This window comes from Bombus vancouverensis, unplaced genomic scaffold (assembly GCF_051014615.1).
Source record: "Bombus vancouverensis nearcticus unplaced genomic scaffold, iyBomVanc1_principal scaffold0068, whole genome shotgun sequence".
Taxonomy (NCBI): domain Eukaryota; kingdom Metazoa; phylum Arthropoda; class Insecta; order Hymenoptera; family Apidae; genus Bombus; species Bombus vancouverensis.
The window spans coordinates 49,351-56,400 of record NW_027468959.1 but is presented as its reverse complement, the minus strand read 5'-3'; positions in this window follow the sequence as shown (position 1 = coordinate 56,400).

Sequence of the window (7,050 nt, the reverse complement as noted above, 5' to 3'; positions counted from 1 at the left end):
GCGATTCCCTTGCCAAACGGGTAGCTCCGAGTAGCATTTTGTTGTATGTCGTACTTTTACTTGTACCGGAATATATTTGACTATATGGACCGCTTCTCCTGCGATCAAATCCATGTGTCCTGGGTTTTGGTTATGGCGTATGCAAATTCGTCCGGCGGTAAGTTTGCCAAGCTTAAAGCGTTCTCTATTAGTTTCTTCTGTGTGGTGTATCTTTATGTCAGTGTATCATGGTATAATATTTTCATTTCTCGAGTTTATCAGAAATAAGAATAACCTTTTATAGAAAAAGAAAATTTTTATATTCATATATATTATATTATTTTTCCTTTCCCCCTTTTTTTTTCTCTTCTTTTTTTTATTGTTAAAACCTTGTTTTATTTTAGGTTTTACGTTCATGTTATCAGTGAAAATAAATATTATGAATACTACTTGGGTTATAATTATATACATATATGCGTACGTATTGGTAAGTAGTATAAATGAATTTGTTTTATTGTTATAAATATATAAGTATATATCGTCAATAGGAATAAATATTACAAATGTACCTTGTCTTTGAATATATATATATATGTCGGAGATGAAAGAACACCGGAGCCTTTGGAATTTTGAATAATCCCGCAACATTGTAACCTAGAGTCTACTATAGCTGTAATTGAACAATTGTAGTTATTCAACCCGATTGTAATTGTTCGAGAGTCGTGATAATGAGCTTGGGCTCGAGGCGACAGTCAGTCGCCGAACGTAGCCGCGGTCACGGGATGAACGCTTTGTCTAACAAAGGTATGGAGTAATTCTATAGCTCTCCTTAAAAGAAATATTCGTGGCGACACGCGACAGTAAACATTCCAACGGTTTCTGTCCTGTGGCTCGCCACACGCAGACCCTATTCTTCGAGTAAGATGATTGCCAGATGTCGATGCGTCTCCGCAGTACATGTTCGGCTAGCTCGAGGGCCCGTTATAAATCTTAAGGTTTAGTTAACTAAAGTCCTTCAAACAGACAAACAGTCTTTGTCCCAACTACGGGAAGATAGGGGAGACATATTTTTCAACGAGCGGCGTCTTCCACTAGCAACTTTCCCTCGAGGGCGGCTAGCATCTTTTTCTAACCACCGATATGGAGATTGACCAATTAGCAACGCCAATTTCCCTTACTTTCTGAACGAAGGCTTTTCTCGACGAATCCGATGATCTCGTGTCCTTAGACACACCCCATTATAGTTTTCCTCTGTGGCATGATCGGGACGGGAAAGACATTCTTTCTCGCGATCTCATTGATGAAAGGAGTAACTCTTTACGACCAGTGAATATTACGCGTCCGACTTAGATTTTGTGAGTACGTTCATCTATCATCCCGTCGACCGCGGATTCGTTATTGAACCTAGGATCATTGTCATTAGTTTCTCGAGCACCTAACTACCGCGGTTACTTGTCCGGTTCTATAATAATCGTATTTGCACTAGTCAATGTCTTCTCCATTGCATAACGACAACGTGTAACCCAAACGAAGATTCGTTTCACGCCCCTAACCCTAATTCTAATGTAAACCCGACATATATATATGTGCGTGCAATGGTAAATATGACGGCTTATTTTTATGAGTCACTTGCATTATCAATGGACATGATTGTTACAAATATTGCCTACTTTACAACATGTGTGTATATATATTGGTAAACATAAGTGAAAATTATATGTATAGTTATAGATGTTGTTTGTTTACAGATGGATAGCAAAAGTATTTGGTTTCGTGAGTGGCGTACAGGTGCTTTACAGTTCTACGGTACGGATTGCTATTCCTTGGACTAAAAAAAAATTCTTTCGATGTCTGTCAGATTTTTGTAAACGAACATGCATGGAAGGATTTTCTGCAGAGATTCAAAATGCTCTCTGGATTCCTCGTGAAACGTCTGGACAACATCTACATGTTCTTCCATCCGTCGTTCAGAGAATGGTTGATGAATTCGCCATCAGTTCTATACACACATACAAAAATAGTTAATATATATATATTATATATTTTTTTTCTTTTTTTTTTTTTATATATATATGTTTCATTCGGACCTGTTCCTTGTATGAATACTGTATCTCTGTATATAATATAATGTATATAATATGTTATGATTATGTTAGTTGTTATTTATTATATGTATTTTCCTTAACTCTCTCCCCCCTTTTTTTTGTTGTTGTTTTTTTTTTTATTAGTACCTAACATTACTATTATGATGCTGTATTACATTGTATTGGCTATTATTTGTATGTGAGGGCGACGAATTTTTCAACATGGCCGCTCGCGTGTATCTTTGGTATGGCGTTGGTTTAATGTCAACAGTAGCGTGTCGTTGAAATAGTTAATTAATTGTTAATCACTATAATTTTACTTAGTAGTGTTTTTGTAATATTGTTTTGTGTTTCATGATATTGTGTGTGTCAATACCGTGTGCTACCTTAATGTGATAGCATGGATTGTATTGTTATCGAATTTCGATAGTCATTGTTTTGATTATACGTGACTTGCATTTATATAAGTCTTGTTTAATTTAGTTAATGTTTTTTGTGTATTGTGTTACCAGATATTTTGTGTAGCGTAACTTTATTCTTTTGCACCGAGTTCAGTCATGATGTTAATATTTAGTTAGTCTATCTTGATTAATTTCTAACCTATTCCTGTGTTTATTAACCTTTCTTATTTTCCCTATTAATTTATTATTGCATGTACTTGCTATTTGCTATTATTTTGTGTATGATATGAACTGGTTTCTTTATTAGTGATTAAAATCTACTTGTTAGATTAACATTGTCTGTAATTCTTCAGATTCTACTCTTTCGTTGCTGCATCACTTACCTGGATCGTTCCCGCAACATCATCCGATTCTTTGATATGCCTTATCCACGTACTACGGCTGCCTTCTACTACGGCTGCCTTCAATCGTCTTATATCTGTGGTCATAAAGGTGGTGTTTAATTTATTTAATTTAATATATATATATATATAATGCATTGTTTGTGCGACCACTATTGTGCATTACAAATTAACATCACAATACTATGTAGATTAATACATAACCGAATATCCCTTTACTCCGGTTACATTTATTACTAACTCTCAATTAATCTATCTTGATTATTTTCTAACCGCTTTCTATACTTTATCAACTATTTTATTTCTTCTTGTTAGTCTGCGAAATTCATGCATGTACGCTTCCTTGTATGGTGATTAATTGTTCATGAGGTAAGTTGCACTTTCACCGTTTTAGTTATTCGTTGAACTAGCTCGTTTCACATTCAAACAGTAATTGGAGCACTTGTAATAAACTTCTTTTCTTTTCAGGTTTCCGCCATCTGTGTTGTTCGATGAACAGTGCAATGCTTCCACAGTATTGTTATAACATTTAGTACTGTTGTATTTTGCATTAAGGCAATTGAAGTTAATTGGTTCATTTATTTTTCAGCTGGCTGTTGTACATGGTGTTTCGCAAACAGAGATCCATAACCTATTTTGCACGTAAACCTTCTCGTATGATGATTACTTGTTCACAAGGTAACTTTCACTTTCACTCTTTTAATTTTATTGAATCAACACGTTGTATATTCAAACAATAATTGGAGTACACATGATAATTTTCCTTTTTTTTTTCTTTTTTAGGTTTTCGCTATCTGTATTATTCGACGAACAGTGTCACACTTCCTTTTGATTTATCCACAATATAGTTATAACACTTAGTAACCTCGTATTTTGCACTGAGACAATTGAGACTAATTTATTCACTTATTTTAGGTAGCTGTCATACATTATGTTCCACGAACAACGATCCATAACCTATACTTGCACGTACACTTTCTTGTATGTTGATCACTTGTTCACAAGGTAACTTTCACTTTCACTAGTTAATTGTTCATTGAGATAACACGTTTTATATTTAAGCAATAATTGTAACACATATAATAATTTTCCCTTTTTCCTTTTAGGTGTTCGATATCTGTATTATTCGAAGAACAGCACTACAACATACACTATCGCACTACGTTGCCCAATGAAATCACTTTATTCATTGTTTATTTCGATTATGCGCTAGTTTTAGCTTGTTTAAGTGCACCGTTCGCGGAATCCCTTTTACTTCAATCTTGACGTTTTGTTCTGCAAGATTTCTAGCACTTTGTGTCGTCTAATATATTGATGGGAGAATTTTCCTTACTAGGTTCTTTTAATAGATATATCGAGTCTCCTGTTTTAAAATCTTGAAGGTTGATTCGTCGATTGTTGGTCTTAGTTTGGACTTTATCAAATTTTCTCTTGCCATTCGTCGTACAGTGTTAATTTTATTGAACAGATCTTTGAGATATTCTGCGCATGTTGGTTCCGTGTTCTCTTCGATTGTTACTTCACCAATAGGTTCTTTGGCTAGATGTCCGAAACTAATTCGTGCGGGGAGAATTTCGTTCCTTTCCTTCATTTTAGTTTTTATTTTGCGCCAAGACGCAGGTTTACTGACATTGATCCAATTACCCAATTGCTTGCTAATAGCATTCAAGATACAAATTTTTGAAAGTGCCGCAGCCATGTTAACCCAAAAATATTTTGTATATAGTATAGTGTGATACCATCTATATTTTCCTGGGGAAATCATAAGATCAGCACTACCTACTATGTTACCTACGTCAAATATTAGATGTAGTAACCAATAAAGTATTTTTAATCCAATTATAATCCAATGGCTAGCGTATTTATTCAAGTTTTTAGATATATCTTCGACTGGTGATTCCCTATTTTCTCCCTTTTGATTTCTTCGAGCTCGTTGAACTTGTGTTTCTTCAGCTTGAAAATGTTTAGAATCCTTTTCCTTAGTTACCCCTTTTTCTTCTTTATTTACTTTATTCACAACACCTTTATTTTCCTCTACCTTTTCAGGATGAATAGTTTCACTGGAAGTGCTTATTGTAATTAAATTATTATTTATTTGTAAGGAACGTTTAGGAATATTTTTGGTAGATTTGGAATTATTCTTTGAATTTTTATTACAAACCTTTTTGCTTATAGATTCTGTTTTGGATTTATGGATAGCTATATTTTTATTCTCTATAGTGTGATCTTTCTTGCAATTTAATGATTTGGCTTTGAGTTCGATAAAGTTTCCTTCTGATGGTTTTATAGAAGTTTTTGAGTGAGATGCACTCGCTATCTCTTTTCCTATTATGGTTGAAACATTCACGAAATTCGTGGAGTCTTGCTTTTGTATCTTTGCCAAGTCGAACGTGGAGAGGCAATTTGCACTTCCCAGCGGGTCCAATATCTCTGTGATGTTAGGCAGTGGATAAGCATTGCCTGTCGTCTCGTCGTTCAATTTCCTAGTTTCTGCTTCGTCTGAAAGTTCTTTGGCACTAATATTATTTATCTTGTTTGGTAACTCAGAAAATTTCTCACTCATGATCCTGTCTATGGCACCGTGCGTCCTCTTATTATTTAACGTGACATTATTCCTTATCACAGCAACGGAATGGTGTTTGCATTGAAAAGTTGATTGATTGAAATGATCAGCATCTCTCTTTTGATTTAGATCTCTATCGAGGTATTTATTTATGCGTTTTTCTTCCCAAGTTATTGCTCTTGTTTCTTTCCTGACATTTTCTTCTATTCCCGGGTTGTTTAGATGTTTCCGCGACGGCGGTACAAATCTCCAGTCCTGGCGGTTATTTCTAGTATAGATACTATTGTATGGTGGATGAACGTTGTTTTGGTTATAATCATCCGAAGGTGTCGGACGTTGGTATCGAATTCTATTGTTCAGTTGTTTTAATTCTCGTGTTGCTTTCACGGCTTGGCGGTACGCATCGTCCAAGGATTGGTATCCTGCTATCTTTACTCGTAAATACACCTCGTTTGGGTGCCCCTTAACGAAAACTTCCCTCGTGTCTCGATCTATCCTATCTTGAAATACGGTGCCGTACTCGTACCTTTCCCCGTTCATTATCGCCAGCCTGAGATCTTTGACGCGTTCTATGTAGTCCAAAATATCTTCTCCCGGTCGTTGAAATATTGTAGCTAATTCCCCTTTATATTCGTTAACCGTTTTTCCCGGACCGAACATATCTTTTAATTTATTCCCGAAATCGTTTAAACTTATTACTTCTGTGTCTTCTACGGCGAGAAACGCGTGTCCGCGAAGCTTATTCGTTAATAATTTTACTAACTGAGATTCTTGATGCCTAGGAACCATGTTTCGTGCACGCTCGCATGCTCTTAAAAATCGAAATACCGAGGGTCGATGCCCGTCGAACACTGGTACTGTCTCAATTGTCATCTTTTAACTTAATTGATTGGGGATTAACTTCTATCGGTATTGTCGGTTGGGAAATTATCGGCGATGATACGGGTGTCTTGATTTCCTTTTTTATTTTCAGTGAACGCACATCGTCTTGTAATTTATTCATTGTTGTACTCATGTCGCGAAAATTTGCATCCCATGCTTTAAGTTTTTCCGATAACATCAAGATCATGTCTTTGTCCAACGATTCTAATTTAGTCGACATTATTTCTTCGGTATCTATTTTATCGATAATCGTAACAACTTTAATTCTTTGTGGAGCGAATCGAACCGTTTAAACCAACTTTAATCCTCCGTGGAGCGCATCCCACCGCTGCCACCAAAAAAATTATATCTCTAATGTTACGTATTAATTTGTTTGTTTAAATCGATCAAATCTAAAGTTAAATTTTACTGAAAAAAATTTTTTTTTTTTTTTTATAGTTTGTTTTGAATTTAATCGGAAGGGAAATAAATTGAAATGATATTATTGTGTATTTAATACTGATTTAGATTTCTAATTAATACGGTAGTTGCTGCCACCAGAAATAGTCTAAGGACTATTTCAAAATATTTTATTTTTATTATTTTCTTTTACGTTTAATGGGTAGCGTTAACTGACGCCTAATGCAACTGGTAAACGAATTCCACTTTTCGGCTAACCTGCTATGCGCAGGGATACTAGCACGGGAGAGGATTAAAGCTGGGTACAATAAATATTTTTCCTCGTTGAACAGATTTTCTAT